Consider the following 20,511-nt stretch of genomic DNA (forward strand, 5'->3'; position numbering starts at 1 on the left):
GCTCCGTCCGATATTATCGAAACTTAATCGACCAGCGACCACCTCTCCCTCTTTCGTCAATTTTCAAATTCCTCGCAAAATCTGAACCGTGGTATTACCGGCGAGCAGAAAGGGATCGACGCACAGTGATTCATAAACGAAAAGCAGCTAAATCATTCAAAACGGATAATCTTACTCGGAGCTCGAAGAAATAACGATCAACTGATTCAGAGATTCGTCGAATCTATCTTCCGACAGGCTCCAAATAATAAAATGACTAGGATAAATTCGTCATCAAACCTTCGAAACGCGATTATTTTCTCTGCACCTCGGAACTAATTGCTCTTTTATTGCTATAATTTATTACATCGAATATAGACTTTCTATTCTATCGTATACTTTCAGTATATCAAAAATTCATGGCAGAAAATTACTATAAATATCTGTGATTACCACTTTATGTAACCTAAAACCGTCAAACGCGATGAATCCAGGTGACACGTAACTCCTGTACAACTTAATTTTTCATCCCAATTCGCGGTTATTCTATTTTATACGTCCTATCGTAAGAGAATTTATCGGCATTTGTAAATTCCTCATTTACAACTTGTCACATTTCACCGATAATATCGGCTCTATCGTGCAACGGAGACCCGCCGTCGTCGATCTGACGCTTTCGTCAAAAACTCGAACGTCAAAGCAGCTGCAGCTTCGACGAAAATTCGAATTCTCTCGGAACGCGAGTCCTCCGCCCAACTAGCCGATGAAGACGTCAGTCGACCGGGAATGCGTGGGACAAGCTAACCGGGTATGCTGGCCGGTGGGTGTTCGCGTTCGCGCTCTTCTCGCGCGTCCTTCTCCGTCCTCTTTCTCTTCCCCTATCCGCGGATTTCCCTTCTTCTCTTCGCCTCCACTCGTCCCTTTCCTCCCCAGCCCGCACTTTCGCTTCTCTATCTCGCCGTTTTACTTTCCGCAAACTCCCCACCCGGACACACCGTCCCGTTCCAATTTAGTTTCGTAAGATACGCGCGATCTGTAAGTACATCTACTTTACGACGGTCGCGCGCGCATGCTAAGAGACCACCGCGCAAAAAAGAAGTCGCGTTTAAGGGGTAAGAGCAAGGATAAGGGTAAGACGCGTCTGATCAGGTAAGCTACTATCCGTGTAGAGACGCCAGACTCGCCAACATTTGTTCCTCGGTTTACACGGGGCCCCGTGTACCGTGAACACAACAGGGCTCGACGATATTCCATGGTGGAACGATAAAAATCCCGCGTCACAGCGGAGAAATCTTACGCGATATTTGCATTGCAAATTAGACAGCTTTACGACCATCCACTTTTGTCTGTCATAGCGACGCGATGATCGTTCGCGTTCAAGGTTCACAAAACAGCTATGCGTTTCGATTCATTTAACGATATTGCTTGGACGCTCGGTTAAAGCTCGATTGAAATTGTTGCAGTAGCCTGCGGAGATGCGGATTGCCAAGTTCGGGAATTTTATGTACGGACAGCTTTCATTCTGAATTCTCTCAACGTCTTAGCTTATCATTTTTTTAGTAGCTGTTTAATTATTCATTGTTATCGCGCCATATTTGGTACAGGGTATTGATCTTATTTTGCAGATCTTCAGTCTGACCCACCGAAGCTGTTGTTGAAATTAAAGGGATCGTAATATTCTGAATTTCTCGAGGATTTACATCCGTTGAATCGTAACCATAATCCGTACGAAACGAACGCGATACGATACTAAATGGCAACAGCAAGTGTGTGCATTTGTTCGTATCTTCTAATTTGTTTCTTTAAGAATTGTCCTGAATAATGAGATTATATCGTATTCAGGAGGCTGGTAACTCGATTGCCGATGTGTTGACTCGTATTCCACGACTGTCGGTTAATCGTCGAAGAAAGATCGATTCTCGTGTTTGATTCGTTTCGACGATTACTCTATCGCTGTGCTGGTTCTCAACCTTCCATGCTTCGCGTATCTGCTGGAAACGTAGCGTAATGTTCGTGTAGGTAGATAAAACTATAATCATAGTGCAACAGAGGAGATGAAATAAAGTACGCACAGAGTGTCTCATTTTAATCCATCCACGAAATTATCCTCCAAACTGTTCATTATCGGAGGAAATATTTCAAATAAAATTTACTACGTTTTGCGATTTCAAGCTGACCTTTGCTTCTTCGAACGAAACTATCCATTTCTATTCGACGCACTTTTTAATTCTCTATAAAAGTACTTCTCAAGGTACTTGGGTCGAACGAACGATCGATTCGAAAGGTATTTTAACTTCAGCGTCGCAAAACTTGTCGCGTGAAAAACGAGGAAAACGTAGAAAAAACTGTGCTCTCTTTCCTTGTCTCGCGTGCGACGAATTCTACGACAGTAAAATTGCGCATATATAGGCGGGTTAAAATTTGCATACTTAAACTACAAACATATACGTCGCGAGTTAATTAGGTCCAAGTAATATTAGATTCGCGCTGGAATAAATTGATCAGTGCCATTTGATCGTACGTTTATAGGACTACAAAAATGTCGTACTGTAACAATGAAAAATAGAACACGGCGGAAAAACTTGACGCAAGTGCTTTCTGTATCCACACGACGCATCGACGAACAGAAAGATACGACACGGACATTTAACAAACGCTTTTCGCGTGTGCCACATAGAGAAGCCCCGTTGCTATCGTAAAAATTGTGGAAAAATTGAATTTAGAAGACGTTTATAGAAGGGAGGGAGGAAGGCGCGGGGTACGTTGGTAGGAAACGATCGCCGCGAACAAGCAGAAACACGAGATCGGGCGAAGAAACAGTGCGAAATAGAGCGGCAAGATACATGTCGGTGGTACAGGTAGCGCCGGTGCGAGTAGGAAAGCGAGTATGCGTGTGCACGCGAGTGCGGCTGCGATGCGCTAACGCGAGACGAGCGTAGAATCGCAGGAAGAAGAAGAAGAAGAGGTGGGGCGAGAATCTGTCAGGGCTGGCACACTCGGGCACAGATTTACAAGGCTGCTGTTGTTTTACGACCCCACAAAGTGCCGCTCGTACGTTCGTTCTGCCGGTCCGCACCTACACACGTCTCAACAGTCGATCGTCAAGGGCAACATACATACATACATACGTATAGTATAATATAGCTACGATCGAGCGGCGACCTTTCGCTCCAGAATCGATTCGCGAATCGATCGGTTCTCTGAAAAACGCGCGTGAAATCATCGTCGGAACCGATCGACTCGATCCGGTTCCAAGTTGCCACTCCGACGGCGTTCACCAATTTCAAGGTCGTATCGTGTAGCCGCAACTCGCGACAAAGCACGACTCACGGAAGCAAGATGCACGCCTACGCCGTGTTCACGGTAGCCGCGGTTAATCTTCTCCACGCGTCGGCGAGTTCGTTTCCTCCGCGAGCAGCTGGACACCAGGCTGCCGGGGACTGTACACAACCCCTGGCTATAAGTTCTCGAGCAAACGATACGAAGGGCACAACGAAAAATGTACGACGAACACGTTTTCGTTGGTTTCTTTCCTTTTCAAAGGAGTATTTTAACTTTCGATCGGTATCGGTACAGCGATACGAGGTTTCAGGATACGGCATACGCTTGATAAAATTTAAGTAAAGCACTTTAAAATTGAACGACATAATCCAAAGTCTTGCGAGTTATCTAGGATACAACGATATTAATCGAAGGTTGATACGAAGAGTACAGGACAGCACCAATTTGGCGATATCGTGATTTCTATGTCACTTGGTCGTCCTGTGAGGTTCAATCTGAATTCTCAGAGGTCACTCGTGATCCATCGAAAAGTATCGACTTATTTATTTATCGAGAAGTTATCAGTTTTATGAATATTCGCACTGTAATTTGTGAAACTTGACGCAGGAAGGAGCGGAAAAGATCGCACTGCGATCAAATTGGGTGGAACACCCTGTACGTACCTTACAGCTCGAAAAGCTCGTAGTATTTTTAGTGTTGCGTTTGGTCGGCAACGTATCGCCGAGGAAAATAACCAGAGGACAGGCAAGCGCGAATTTTGCGCCCACCGTATAGATCCGGTTCTGTGAATTTTTCGTTATCGAGCAGAAAAGGGTCTATGTCAGGTACGCAGGTGTCGTGACGATGTTTTATTACGCCATAATCGAGGCAACCGAGACGCCGGAAGTTAGCACAGATAGTAGACATCGCGTTGCTGGAAAGAGGCGAGGGACCCGCTTTCGACACCGGTGCCTGTCGAACGTCCAACACGTTCGTTCGTTCTATCTTTTCACCGATCTTTCCGCGTTTTCCATCAACGTTACCTCGCCGCTCGCTTCCACAGATTCGAGAAGATCGGACCTTAATTCGAGAACCAGCGATTTATCCGGCTAATCGTTGGATAATTCGTACGCGGATGCGATACGACGCGGAGAACCCGCGAGTACATCGTTTACTTTAATCGACGCGCACGATAGATATTAATCCGAGTCGATTAAATCGATTACAGGAAACGCCACTAGATAGCACGTAGCAGCGCGGCCTACGCTCCGTCGTCGTAGCTCGAGTCGACCGAATAAATCAAAGGCGCGTTAATGGATGTCGCGTTAAGCGTTGTCAACGAGATTCTTCTGCTATGCAGAGTTGGAAGGAAGACCATCGACTGACCGCGCAGACGACGATTAGTCTTCAACTAAGATAAACTTCGCTTAAAATCTCTCGAAACTCGAAGAATTGCTGTTCAACTACTTTTTCTTTTTAAACTGTCTAAGGAGGCCATCTATCGTCTTAATTGCCATTACGCAAAATTCTTCCTGCCAAATTCGATTAATCGCAAGGCGAAGATCGTGGAATAAAAAGTTGACTGGTCTGTGATCGGTTTTCCGATATGAAACGTTACATTGCGAGTAAACGGGAGGATTTCATCGCGACGTAATCGAAAATGAAAACAATTTGGTGCGAGATGCAAGTCTTTCAGACTCAAGTGACATTTACAACATTTTGATGAGTTCGTTTTCCATTTCCGTTTCTCTATTTCCAGACTGGTCGTCGACCAGTAATTTTAAGCGATTCTTTAGCTTTCTCCATATTTTCGTTTAAACTTTCGTTTAGCTTAAAACGATTAAGGTCGCATATATCACAGCGACGAAAGCTATTGCGAGATATTGCAAGAAACTTGCAGGAGAATTCAAGAATATTTTCGGATACCGTAAAAGGCAAGAACTTGAAAAAAGCTGCGTGACTCGTATTCAGTACGATACGACGACGTCGCTAAGAATATGGTTGCTCGCGAAGGGTTAATAGAAAATGGATAATTTAACTTACCCGATCTGATCAATTTCGACGAATCAAAGCTGCGTTCCTTCGGCTCGTCTTCTTTCCAGCCTCGCACGGTACCTCGATCGAACGCTTTTCCACCCTCGTCTCCGCCAGTTCTTCCGGACGATTCTCCGATCGTGCAGACTGCATCAAACTGCGAGTACGTATCGTGATTACGAACTAAGGGTAATACGAAAGCAAAGGCAACAAAACGGCGATGCAAGATAACGATAAACTAGACTCGGGAAGAAAAGTACCCGTCTCTGGAGACAGAGCCTCGCGAGGCGGAAAATACAAGCGAGAACAGAAAGGAAAAGAGAGAGAGAAAGAGAGAGAGGCGACACCGTGCACGAGGTAGAAGCAACGAGGGAGCATGAGAAGGGAAATGGTACGGTGGAAGAGAGAAGCGAAAGTAAAAAGAGAAAAGATTAGACTACTATTTTGCAGTTTCTTATAAATATTCATTCCTCCTTCTCGATGAATCGGGGAGGGACTAGAGGCTCGCGCTCCAGGCGGTAAGTCGCGTTAAGAGCGCTAACGAGCGACCCCTCCAGCAAGAAGGGAGTTTCCCCTTGGTTTCCCACTTCCCCGCTGCCACCGCCGAGTACATACACCGGGGACCTCTGTTTCTTCCCTTTCTCTCTTCTCCCTTCCGTTTCTTTTCTCAGAGCAATTCCACGAGGCAACCGCGCGCTGCGCTGAGTTGTGCGAATTTGTTTAATTAGAAGTTAGGCCGACGATACATTAGCAATGTAAATATCCCTCTCGCCTTCTCCGCTCCCTTTTCTTCCGCTCTCCTGTCCTCGATCCTCTCTCGGCGTCTCTCTTTCGATCTCCTTTCTCGTCCTCTCAAGACATCGTAGATCCGCGAGCGGAAATTATCGTATAGCCTGTGCCCGCCAACCCCGATGAGACGCGATAGACCGATGCGACGAGCGTCGCGTGATTTAGCTCTTTCGTTTGCAAGTTGCGGCACGCCGATCTGCGAATCACCGATCGAACGCGCGTCCGAAACGGTAGATCACACGGTTGAGAGCCACGGTCGTGACTTGCTAGAAGAGAAGAAAAGAGAAGAGAGGAGAAGAGAAGAGAAGAGAAGAGAAGAGAAGCGAAGAGAAGCGGCATCGCTTCGCTCGAGCGTCATCTAATTATGTTTTACGCGGGACAGAGCAATAACTTCCAAGGCTGCGTTCGTTCCCTTTCTTCTGCCGGCTGGCTTTGCGCAGCCCGTGCAAGCTCGTGCACGCGAACGTAAGATTTACCTGAACGCGAGACGGAGCAGAGGAATGGGGGAGGGACGCATCGCGAGAGACGATCTGCGACTCGCGATCGCTATACAAGCGGCGTTTTCACCGTTTGCGATCGTTTGAACGGGGTGACGCTGGTTGCACGGCAGTGAGTCGGCGTTAAAGATCATTAATATTTCGGAGGTTCGGCGAGACGGCGGATTGGCGATCGGCCAAATGGCAAAACGGCGAGCGGCCACGCGCGATCGGGTGTTGGCGGATTAGGAAGACGGCGCGATCGTTCGTGCGTCGACTGACGATGCGACGCGACGATTGCCTGCCGATCGAGACAGCTTTCGTGGTTTCGTGGCAACGAAGGAAACGAAGAACACCGTGGAAAGAAGCGAGAAGGTGCGTTTAACGACGAAAAGCGACGAGAAGCATGGGACGAGGAACGATCGTCGACGGTGCCGGCCGTCGCGTCGGAGAGCCGCCCTTCATTGGTTTTCCCGAGATTAACACCCATAACTCATTCGGGACACGGAGCCGTGCGTCACTCCTAGCTACGCTATAATTGCCGACATAAATCAATCGGCCGATGAGATCATAAACCCGGGGCGATACACTGCGCCAACAGATCCATATAACGGCGAGTGCACGGCTGCATGTTAAATGTCAATTGACGTCGGCCTGACGTATCGGATTACCACGAACACGGCCGCGAGATGGCACGACACGCGTCGATAGGGACTCTCCAAAGCTAATACGTATCTTCCATCCTATTCTCGTTTCGCTCGTTTTTTCTCCTCCCCCCCGTCGTAATACCGTAACCTTCTGGTTCGGCTCGAAGATGGTTAGATCTCGCGCGCACCAGAAACTCCACCCGGTCGTAGACGGAAAGCTCGTGGACGAGCTGCCGCGACCCTGAACTCTCTTTAGTCGGAGGTGGAGGCGGAGGCGAAGACCGAGAGGCACGGGTATACTCTCGTACGTAAGTACGTGCGGCGGCTGTGCCTGTACGGGGCGGTTCGCGAGCCTAAATATTGAGACGGTGTTTATTTAGCCGGGAGATATATGATATAACGCGGACAATATAATGCATTGTATTCAAATACGGGAGCCCGCGAGTCGTGACCGGGAGCACCGTAGAGGCTTGGTCGTCGCTATCGGCCAGCACCGGCGGCACTGCACCATCGTACACCGCTGCACACACCGCTCCGCACCGCTCCGCACCGCTCCGCACCGCTCCACGACGATTCAACGATGCTCCAGCAACGGCACACTGGCACCGGCAACGGCATCAACCACTGGCAAACACAGTGGAAGCCCCAGCGTCGCTGCTACCACCGGTTACCTCTCTCGACGACACCGGTCACCGTCACCCATCCCATCCTACCTAACCGACAATCCGCTACCATTCCGCCCGTATAAATAATACGACGCGCCTCGATTCTCAGGATTTGACGCGGCCCGCGAATACCCACCTACTCGAACCGGCGACCAGCATAGGATTCGAGGAACGGAACGGACTAACGCGAAACCATCGCATCGTAAAACCGCCGGGCTTACGCGCGCATCTACGTGCATCTACGGCGCACCCGGCTCCTCTACCTGGTCGAGAAACGGGCCGATGTCGGCCTCGAACCATATACACACGTGAACGCTTCGTAGGCAGCTATGTAGCCGCATGACAGCGAGTCCGCGCCCGGCGTACGTTACCAGCTATCTACGGTCCATATCAAATGCGGCCGTGTCCTTCCATCGTGCTCCGTTTACACTACGTCTTCCACGTAGTTCGTTTCTTCTACTCCTTCTTCTTTTTAACCTTCGTGCCTCTGTCCCTTTCTCTCCACGAGTGTCTCCAAAGTCAGCCACCCTGGCGACTCTTTTCTGCTTTTAGCCGAGTCTTTATACCAGATCGTTTCCTCCAACGATCGTTTGTTTCGCCATGCTAAGTACGATCTCTGAACCGATCAGGATACAGCCGCGTTCCAACTTGACGCGCTCTTACATTTTTTATTCGTTCGTATATTTCTAACGCCAAAGTGGATCTCGAATTGCAGCGGGATACACGTGGCGCGCGCTTATCTCGAAAATCGAACGTGACGTAAATCGCACGAGGGAAAATATTCGTAAAATTATTCGAAACTACTTCGAGTAGCGATAGTTTCGAAACACGAGCGCGATACGAAAGAACCGTAACTAACGCGTTTCCTCGAAACGCCAACGTTTCACGCCGACGACGTCTCCGATCGTTTCTAGGTAGTTCGAGATGCCGCCTTTCGATCGACGAACAGCGCACAGCCTGCTAATTCATTCCGAGAAACAACAACGATAAACCAGGCGTAGAAAAGGCGTGGATCGAATGAAAAATCGAAAGGGTCGGTTGGAACGTTGGGAAGAGCGATGCGACGATGATTACGGCAACTACCAAGCTGCTTCGCCTAACAAACTCGCTCTATCTTTGGTTGGAGAGCGGATAAGAAAGGGGCGATGCGGAGGTAGCTTCGCGGAAAGAGGTTGAGCACGCGAAAGAAGGACGCGGGGGTGTGTGGCGTTGGGAATGGAAGAGGGTAGAGAAGAGAAAATTCGGGTAAAGTTTCGTCATTGCGAAATGACACGAGTGGTCTTTATAGCGGCAACGCCGGCTGAGAGAGACCATCCTTTTCGACGGTTGTCTTTCTCCTTCGTTCCGGGTGTATTGACAAAAGTGTCGGTCGGCTTCTCCGCCTCTCGTAGTTTCGTCGCGCCATTCTCCGATATTACCGCCCCGTCGAGGGTTCTGGCACCGGGTAGGATGAGGGTGATTGCGACGAAATCATTGCGAGGAATAGAAGAGGTGCCGCAGTTGGGAACTCATAAGACGTAAAACCGTCTTACCAATGGAGGCAGACGCGGCTACAAGGAAACGGGGGAGGACAGGCAACGACCAGGGAGAACGACAGAGACAGAGAGACAGAGACGAAGGCGGCAACGGCTGCGGTTGCGGCAGCAAACGAACGTCGGAAACTCTAATCGAGGCGAGAGCGAAGCAAAAAGACGGGGAAAAGTCGCGAGTTCCACGGCTGTCCCGATACGTGACGTCTTCCTTGGCGGTAAAATTACCGTCGTTGTAATTTGGAATTCGCGCGCAACGTCGTGTACTTTGCACGCGACGTACCTAAGAACGACGAGCTTTCCGAGGGATTCGAGCTTTGCGATCGCGAGCGAAAGGAGACGACGGACGACGCTGTTGATTCGACGGCTAGCCGTTGTTCGTCCGTTCTCGGTTCCATTTCTGTCCTCCGCCGATCGAGCCGCTGCTAGTCAAGCCAACGATGATAAAGCAAATAGATAATGTCCGAACTTTAATTAAAACTGGACGGCTGAGTGACATATTTGATTACCCGAGAATTTAATTAATCGCTTCGCGAACTCGCACCGATGGAACGCGAGGAGGGAGAAGAGAGTTCGATGGGGCCGGACCAGGGAGGCGAGGGACGGGCCGGCGGACGGCGAAGCGACCAAGCCGATAAGTCGCGAATTTGTATCGCGAAATTATCTCCTTTTTACGTTCACGCTACGTAGAACGGCCGAGTTCACTAACGAGAGACTAATTAGTCGCGCGAAATTACTCGCATCTATAGGCGCGATAAGCAACGACGTAGCCTGTACGCTTCGATACGCGTACATGCTACTCAAACTACCACCTGTCGTTTTCCTTCCGCTCTCCTCGCTTTTCGTTTCTTTCCTCGAACGGCGATGGACCCATCCGATGTTACTTTGATCTCGATTATCGTTTGCCTCGTTGCACCACTTCGATTCTCGCGACAGACTCCTTCGACGAACGCTTCGATTCTTCTTCGCCAACCAACGTTTGTCATCGATAGACCGAAAGATTTAAAGCAACGTGTATATATATATATATATATATATATATATATATATATATATATAATTATAGCGTTTCTTTCAACGACTCTTTGCTTTCTAAACCGTTTGGCAGCTACTTTGATCGACTCTGCGAAATGTTAGTCGAAGTTACGAATATCTCCTACTAATAGATACGCGGACGTGAGAAAAGCGCCGATCTTCGGCATTCGAATTCTCTTTCGAAAGCTGTCAAACTATTTTCCAGGTACAACGACGAAGCATCCGCTCCGTAAGTGGAAGTTTATAACAATCGAGATGCCCAATGTAAAACGGTAAACATGCCCATCGTTTTGTAATTTTAGAAGGAAGCAACTCGTAGGAAAGATTTATTATTCGAGATAAAAATTGCGCGATATGAAATCATAATCATTTTACACGGTGCTTGAATCAGATGGTAAACGAGAACAATTATCAAGATCTGTTAATTGTTCCTAAAGAGTCGAATAGCATTTGCCTGTCAGCGTGAAGAAAAAGATTATGGAATTTACACTACATCGCAAAAGCAAATTAATGGTACCAAGAGAAAAAAGAAAAGAAAATTTAAATATATGTAATAGATACGTGGCACGCGTCTGTTTTCCACTGATTTCCCCTCAGTCGTTATAAAGTTCCACTCACGGAGCAGATGTTTCATCGTCTACACAACAGTTTGGTAGCTTATAAACGAAATTTAAAAATTTATTGGCACGATATTCCGAACGAAAAAAGCTCGTCGACGTATAAAAGAATGGCAATGGAGCGAAAAGCTGGTAATACTTTTTCTCAGTCGGGTTCTCGTTTTTCTTTGCATCTAGAAGCAACGTAGCCACGTGTTGGCGGTTTTGTTTGCGCCGCGAGCGACCGACATCGCGGGAGGTAATTTGCCTGAGAACAGAGGTAACCGGAATGCGCGTATCACTGCCACTGCGAGCATCTTTTTCGCGTAGTTATTCTACCAATTACGGTTCGAACATTATCCGACACTCTAATAACACGGACCGAAACGTCGTTACGGTCAACGTTCGTGCTTCGCTCGAATCGTGCTACGGACAACAGACTCGCATCGCGAGATCGTTAGCCCTGGACCGGTGTACCGCGGTGATTTACATTAATGATTCGTCTCGTAGAGACGGGAGCGCACCGGCATTGGTTACAAGATTGGAAGTGCATCGTTCTTCTTGCTTCTCTCTCTCTCTCTCTCTCTCTCTCTCGCCTCCCTTCCTCTTTCTCTCGACAACGAGGAGATCGCGATTTGATCATTTAGCCCGTTAGTCCTACGAAACAATTATTCTAGCTCGGTTTCGTTGTAACGGCGGTGTCAGAGGTCGCGATCTGTTCGACCAACTTTATTTCGTTACGTAAAACATTTTTATAGACTGTAACAGAAAAACGTGACGAGATAGATTTTTTATTTTGTTGACAGGAGAGCAATTTCAGGATTTATTTTATTCGGGGTTGCCCGATTTTAATCTATAATTACAAATTACTCGTAAATTATATTTATCGCTCTATTATATATCGCTGTGTGGACAAATGGCTCGGAGAAGAATCGAATGGTTTTCAGGGGAATGTAATTCAGTGTAATTAGGTTTTTTATAAATTGCCGCGTAGAGGTACACGAAGGACCGCGATGATATATCTGCCGGAACACGCATCCGCCGTAACTATACTGCAAATCGAAGGTTCGTCACGAGTGCTCCGAAATACTCGCGTTGGCGATCGTTGCTCGAAATTTGGCAAAGCTCGACTACTGAACTTTCGTTTCTTATCGCGTCACCTACGATCGCTTCTTCCATACTGGCATTAAATCGTCCGCCCTTTTTCGATCGATCGATTCGCAAGGCGAACGCGAAGGCCGCGGGTCGGCCCGCTACGGAGGCCGGACGCAAGACGCGAGTCAGTGGGACGGAAAGAGGCGAAGCATCGCCGTGAGGCTTTCAGCGCCAGGGTTCGCCGAGCGACTGCCGATCGTAAATATCGCGTGGCGCATCAGATATTTCGGAGGGAAGGAGCGAGAGTTATGGTGGCCAGTCTGGCAGACGTGGCGCAAAGTCATAGACAGGGAGAAACGCAGACTGAAAAGAAGAACGGAGCAGGAGGAGAGGGAGGAAGAGACGAATCGCGCGAAAGACAAAGAAAGGGGTAGAGGAGGAGAGCGAGATCGGAACCGGGGGAATATGGGATGAAAATGAAGAAAGGGTGGAAAACGAGACGGATAAAGCAACGAAGGGCGGAGGCAGTGGATGCGAGGGTGGTGGCAGTGGGTCGAAAGAGAACAAGCAGAAAGAAGCAAAGAGAGAAAAACAGAGCGGCAGGCTAGTACGTGCAAGAACCCTTTGCTCTATCGCTCGACGCTGGCGAAAGCGGAGCGTTGGAAGAAGAGAGAGTGAAACGAGCAGCGAAACGGAGAGGCGCAACGGCAGCTTCGGTATAGCATAACTTCAGGTATATCCAGTGCCAGTAAATTATACGCAAAGTGTACGCGAAGGCCCCCTTCGTCCCGCAGCGTCACCGCCAGCTAGCCCCCGTCCTCCCTCTTTCCCCTCGTTTCTCATCCTTTTCGTTTCCCTTCTCTTCTTCCACGTCCTTCTCCTCGACGCTACTTCCCACCCTCGGTACCCCAGAGGCCGCGCCTGCCTCACGTACATCATTATGATTGATCGCTTCACCTTACTTTGTAATTAAAACTAGTTGCCATTGTGCCCGGCTCCGTGTGCTCGTTCTCCCTTTCTCCTTCTACAGCCCCGTCGTCTCTTTCTCGCTCGCGCGTACATACATTCTCGTCCGTTCTCGTTCCCTTTCACGCCACCGGTCTTCGTCTCCCGCGAGCATTTACATACACAACGATGAAGTAAGAGCAACGGCGGTGCCACCGAGCACCCACCACCGGTTATCGTACAACCAGCCATCTAGCTATCCGGCTATCCAGACGACTAACCAACCAGCCCGACCAGCGACACCGACGAACCAGCTACGCCGATCTTTGCGACGAACAGAAGCACGTTCGTTTGCTTCTGCCTTGGATTCCGCTCCTGTTACCACCGCTACCGCTTCTCCCGCCCTCGTCATCGTCGCCGTCACCGCCATCAACGCGATACCGATACGCTTCACACGGTTAGGTACCGAGACCGGAATTACGTTGCAAATAGTTTCGTTCTCGCGATCTTGCGGCGGAGTGTAGTAACCGGCGAACCAAACTCTATACAGCAGAGTAAAAGCGAGTATCGTACTCTTACTTCTCACGTGGTCGATTTAAAAAACGCGGCCATCGTTTACCAATTGCTCTTCGTAGCAATTGTTCGTTTACCTGAAATTGCAGAACGTACGTAGAAATTTGCTCGTCGATAGAAATTTATCACGTACCTGTTCGCAAATGTTTCCATCTTATTCTGAAAAATGTACGCGCAACGTGTGTACGTAGAATTTGTTTCATAAGTTGAAACGTTATACAACTAGAACGTTAAACGTACGGTTTCGTACCGGTTTCCCATATCTGGAAAGTGTCCTAACATCCTCTGAAAGTGTCGTAATATTTACGTACGAGAGTGTATACTCGGATAGATGGGGGAGTTCTCGAAGCGAGCCAAGATCCACGAGAAGAAACTAAGTCGAAGAGTTCCATCGTCACTCGTTACCCTGAAAATATCGACGCACGCGATATTCGCGCGTGCTGGCGCTATAACTGCCAAAGCGGCGGATCCTTCGATCCCCGTCGACGACTTTCTTCCTTCGATTCTCTTCCTTTCATCCCTGTTTTCGTTGCCACTCCCCGTTCCAGCCCCATCGTGTATCTTCTCCCCTGGCCCCTTCGCGTCTCTGCTCGTCCGAACCAAGTCACCACCGCCACAATCCGGTGAGCGCACCCCTGTCTCTTCCCGGGAGCCATGCGTCATAGTTATCTATGCTTTTTGCAACGGAGACTGATTTAGAGCCGTCTAAGGACCCGGAGCCCGACGAAAATTAAATAATTGCTAATTTATGGCGCGCATCGAGCAGCTCGTTACCTCTCCTTCGAATCCTCGCCCCACCTCAACCACTCGCCTCCTTTATGCACGCATACAGCCGCGTACGGTTACGCGTTATCCTTTGCTCGTTTACTTCCGTTCGTGGAATCCGGATCAGAAACGTTGAGACCGATTATATCGTAGAAACATGGCGATACATCTCGGACCCATCGAATACAAAATTACGCGTCCCAGGTACGAAGACGCGCGACTGAACCGATTGTCAAAAAGCGGGATTCTCGCGTACCATATTTCTGGCTTCGCGCAAGAAGCAACAACGTCGATGTTTATACCGTCGAGATGTCAGCGCTTAGAGATACGTGAAAAACTTACGTTCGAATAATTTTCGACGCAGAAGGTTCGGCTGTTTCGATTCTCCTTTCTAACACAAGAAGAGAGGGGGAGAGGGGGAGATAGAATTTGAGATTGTCCGAATATACATAATCGTTTGCAATTCAATGGCCGATTATTTTTGCAAAAGCGGATCTGACACTTAAGAATGTACGATTAAGTGGGATCATATGCTTTTCCGTAAGCTCGACGTTCTCTACAAAAATATAGTACTCTATATGTTCTCTTCCGATTCGCCTACGAGAAAACTGATCATGTCGAATGACGCCTCCCCCGAAACCATTCGACTTTTACCCGAAATATTTTTTAATACTATGAAAAATAAGCGAGACGTTCCAAATGATATCGAGTTAGACGAAACAGCCTGCAGATTTGTGCGAAAGTACCGTCAGCTTCAAATGGTAAAAATATTACACGTGTGTCCAATATTTTCATTTATTTCCTACGTACTGTATATTGTAAAAAGGATTCTTTCGCCTGTTCTGAAGAATTATTAATCCCGTCGTTTATAAATAATTAGTAATTCGTAATCCGTTTTATACGAGAAAAAAGAGTCGAAGATACGAAGTTACTTGTACTCCAACTTTCTCGGATACGGAACACGAAGGAAGAATCGAGTACCGAAAGCAAAAATAGTAGAGCCGCGTGGACAATCGCAGACAGGCGTTGACGTTCCCTTACGATCGTGCTTGTGGTATGCAAATTAATGGCGTCGCGCTTTAATTCGGCAATAAATAGGGGTGACCGTTGCGACGAGAATCGGGTCATCGCTCAGCTCGTTCCCTTTTTGCGTTGCAACATGAGAAAGCTTCGGACTTATTTGATGCGTTTCGACGATATTTATAGGTCCGGTTCGGGCCGATCGCGCACACGCGACGTCGACGCTGTTACTCGACGAACTCGCGCTCTCCTTCGTTCTTCTCCTTACGACGTTCTTGCTCGTTCGAACGAGCACGTAACACGCTTACTATTTACGAGACGCTTCTCCGACGTCGTCGCTGCGAACAACGCGTTCGTCGGCCGACAGTTTGCTAATCGACGGTAAAAAAATAAGAGCGGAGAAGACGATGAAATTTATCGCTAAAAAGAAAAGGGGGCCGTGGATATAAATCTCGGGTATTATAATAGGATCTGTCCATTATTAAAGAATGAGTGATTTAAAGGGGGGGTGGAGCCGAACCGTCGTGCTTCGCCGTCTAAGTGGGTGGGTTGCCAAAGGATCGTGAGTTTGATCGGCAATTCGGCAGGAAGGCAATCGACTGCGTCCTTCCCGATAGTTCGTTACCAAAGTATCGCGAGTCGCGCGGTTGATCCATCCCAAATTCGATCCTCCTTCTTTCGTGTCATCGTCGTCAGAAAGATTATCAGCATCGAAAAGTGCTTTTACGAAACCTAGGAAAGATTCGTCGGCTCGTTCTCCGTTCTCCGATTCCTCGATCAATTGCAAATCGTCACTCTGAACGTCACTTATCGCTTAACCGTCGTCGAGCTGAAGCTTGATCATCGTTGTCACGAACATCGAATATTTTATTCTACAAACGATAAGAGCAAACAGGGATAAGACGGCGATTTCTCGTTCCTATGCGATAATTAAATTTACCTAGAAAATAAGATAACTGGAGCGCATGGTAGACCCTATGTGGACATTGATCCGACAAAATCCTTTCTCACCACGGATGGATTCCGTCCGTGGAAGATGGGCAAAACGAAAATGGAAGTTCGAAGTTGATCCCGTTGGCACGGTACGACATTCTGACTGGAACGATTCACCAGAGATGGTTGGGGTATTCGAGGATCCTTCGCGTCCGTCCATCCGTCCGTCGTCTAAGAGTCTGCCAGGATATTTACGACTGACCGACTCATTGCCGCGGTGAGTTGAGCGAGCGGTCGCCACAAATCACGCCGGAGAAAGCCTGCCTTTCTCTGCTCTGGGAAACGTCTGGTATTTTTCTCTGCCGAGGATAACTTTGACTTATTGGTAACGGCAGAAGCGAGAGATAGATGACTCGTACCGATGCGATGATAAGATAAATAGATAAGTCGGGGATGAATAAAACGACAGAAATTGGGAGACGCGGGTTAACGCTGGAAAGCGCGAGAATGGAAATTTTTCTTCGAGGATCGACGCAGACGAGCGAATTAAGCAGCCGGATCGATCGGATCTCGGGTCGAAGATTATAGCGATTTATACGAGTCAAGGTTGCGAGACTTTGGCTCGATGTTAGACGAGTATTTCGAGTCATAAAGATATCATCTCTTTGGTTTCATAATTAATTCAATTATAATTTCATTTTCCACCGCGATACGTTCTCGTGTCTTCGCAACTTGTTTCCGTTTCTTATTTTCGACATCATTTCGTCACTATCTGTGCATCGCTCCTTCTTCGGTAACGTTGCGTGCCCATTATGAAAAATCGCTCGACCGCGTCGAGCCCAAAACCTCGTTCGCGAGGCAACTTTTGCTCCAACGATCCCCCGTGCAAATAGCCGAAGAATAGCGCGTTCTTTTATTTTCGATCGAAAGACCTAGTCGCTTCGATCGCAGTTGGCCGACGTAAAGATAAACGTTTAAAAAGAAACGTTTAAACAAACGAGACGATCGAAACGATCGTGACGCGCATTGCGAACCATCTTCTCTTCTCTTCTGCCTTGCTTGGCGTTTCTCCACGAATTTTCTCCTTGTTTTCGTAAACGTCGACGAAACGATGAAAAAAGGAGAAAGAAGAAAGGGGGCGTTTGAAGGGATCGCGCGATCGGTAGGACGCGGCGCGGAAGGGTGGTGGCCGTCCGGTTAGAAGACGATGCACGGGAGAACCGGTGGTCTGGGGTTCGGCGACGGTGCGGTCGGTACGCTCGATGCGCTCGGTGGATGTCCCTGTCGCATAAATCACTGCCGGTATCTTCTGGCACGGCGGCTCGCTCATCACGGCAGAGTTCTTGTCGCGCCTTAATAACGGCCGCTCGTCTCACCCGCGCCGCCGCTTCGTGCCCCTCGAAGCCCACTCCAACCTCGTATCGTAGCTCTCGTCCTTCTCTGGAGCCCGAGCTCGGTCTGGCCCGGACGTTCTCCGCGCCGTACACACTGCCGCGGCTCCGTACCTCGCTACAAATCCTGATTATATTCTGCCACTGACGTTATACCGCGCGAGGGGACGATGCCACGTTCGAGTCTGGTTTTTGTATTTCTCCGTGCTGGTTCTTCCTTCTCCGTCTCGAGCCGACGCCTCGCGCGTCTCACGCCCTATGCTCTTCCGCGTACCAACCTAACGTCCCTGCGCTCCAAACACGCCGGCCATGCTTTCTCCGCCGTTCCGTGTCCACCTTTCCACCGTGTTCCATCTTTCCCTCTCTCCGCCCACGCTGCTTCTCTTCTTTGCCACCGCGTTCCGTTCCCTGCCACAGTCAGCAGCATCGCCGAGGATGCGAGCTACCCCCGCAAAAGCGGACGAGCATCCTGCACTCGTCTTTACCCGGCCAACTGACAGGCTGGTTCGCGTAAATCAATTTTCAATTACGGCACAGCCAGGCGAGCAAGACGGCGTAACGGACCGTCGATGTAAGGCGGAGCGGCGCGACGCGGAACACCAGCCATCGCCACGTGGTCGATCGCTCGATCGGACGATTCGTTTCTACCGACCGGCTCCGCCACACCTCGGCTACGACCGAGAATCGAAAAGCGATGCTCGTAACGAACGAATCGAGGCCGATCTCTTCGATTTGCTTCGACCGGCAACGAGCAAGACGCCGATCGCCGGAACACAGATATCGAGACGAGTACGAAACTGGAAAGACGGACCACGTCGGCGTGCGGAAGAACGGTTAGACACGACGAAGGAAAGAGACGAAAGGGGAAAGAACAGCGACGCGGACCGGTGGATACGTAGGTATTATTATACTTCGCTACAGTCATATTTATAAATCAGCGATATAGCAGGACGAACAGAGACGCGGAGGGATGGAATTTATAGCTTCGTTCTCTTTCCTCTGCTGCCAGTTCCTGCCACCCCTCTCCACTGGCAAGCGTCCCCCTCGTCTTCTTCACCCTCCGACACCGCTCATTCTACGAGCCACCCCTTCCGATATCCTCGCGCTCTCGCTCTTCGCTGTATCTCACACTCGCCGTCTTTCTCTCACCCGCTCCATCGTTCCCCTTTCCAACTGATTCTCGCTCGCGCGCTTCGTCCGTCTCTCTTGCTAGATTCGTAGTCTCTCTGGACGGAGAGTGCGCGGGCATACAAACTGCCAAGGCTGTACGTATGAGCTTAGGTCGACATTTTCCCTCCTCTCTTTGGCAATAAATCTGCGAGTCTTTTGAGCCGACGGCACGGTTTGGGGAAGAGGCGCGGGGCTAGGGTTTCGGAGCACGGCTCGCCGTTCCTAGGGTACCAGAGGTCGCCTTCTCTTTCTCCGTCTTTCTCCCTTTTCGACCTCTCGCCGGCTCGTCCTCTCCCGCCCCCCCCCCCTCCCTTCCCCCTGCCTGTTGGTCTCCCTCTCTCGCGTCACGGGAATGTATATAATTAGCAGCATTGTGCTTCCTCGGACAGATTTACGGGTCGTATCGCTACCGCGGCTGCATGCATAAGCGCGTTAAATAAGTATTTATCCGCCCCGTGGGGGATGCGATGCCGAGGCACCCGCCTGATGGATTTGCCGCTCGAACGACCGAAACTACGTTAAACGGCTGCCCACCAACCAACACTCCCCCTCGTTCTCCTTCCGTGTCGTCGATGGAGCGAAGATAACCGCCGCTTCCACCACGCACCGACGACCAACCTTCCGACCAGTTCATCGTTGAAATCTGCGATCGTTCGATTTCTATCGACTTGGCCTGCGGTTACGGCGAATACGTGTTCCATAGAATATGCCGGAACAGGTGGATGCCGTGTAGTAACCCGAGCGAATAACAACCCCGTTACAAAATTGATTGCAAAAAGAACTCCATACGGATTGTCTTTCGCAAGCGTTGCGACACCTGATTACGTACGAGACGCGATAATTGTTACGGCGTATGTGTAGCAGGAAGGAAAGGATCACTCAGTCGACGTTGTATATCCGCGCGTACTGGGCTAATAGACGTAAAAAGTAAAAATTTGCAACACCTAGGGATACGTAGCTACCCCTGGTCGTCTAATGGCAACCACAAATCCATTTTACGACGCAAGTTGGAAGATAGAAGCGACTTACTTATCGACAGACCTACGTATTTACATACGACGAGCTACTCTGCAGCGTTTGATCGTCATACGGGTTTTGCCCAGTCTTGGATCTCGCGGGAATTTCTATCGAGAGAACGTGACCGCGCAACAACGCTCCTTCCGGCCGTGACGCTGGATCCTCCAGCCTGATCCCATAATTTTGGCGGTAAAGTTGGATAGTCGTCGGAACGCGTCGTGAAGCGAGAGGCGCGACGATAACGAACGAAGCGTAGGAGCGAGAAAGAGAAAGAGATTCGGGTCGAAGGAAGAGAATATCGTAGAGTAGATTCATCGTTGGATAACGACGACTATCGAGGTAAGCACCGCTCGCCTCTATCCGCCGCGCCGTTTTAGCCAGAGATTTCGAGTTCCATAGGTTTGTCTCATTTCCGGGATCCAATCTCTCGGCTCGAAGCCGGCTGCCAGACTGCGGGTTCGCCACTCGCTTAAAATCGCCACACGTCCCACTGGTTTTCAACGAAATTTTCCACCAGAGGAAAGGTTCGTTCCGTTTCGTTAGCGGTCTTCGCGATGTTACCGTTTATTTCGTCGTCTTAAACCTTTGTAG

Source organism: Bombus vancouverensis, chromosome 11 (genome assembly GCF_051014615.1).
Source record: "Bombus vancouverensis nearcticus chromosome 11, iyBomVanc1_principal, whole genome shotgun sequence".
NCBI lineage: Eukaryota > Metazoa > Arthropoda > Insecta > Hymenoptera > Apidae > Bombus > Bombus vancouverensis.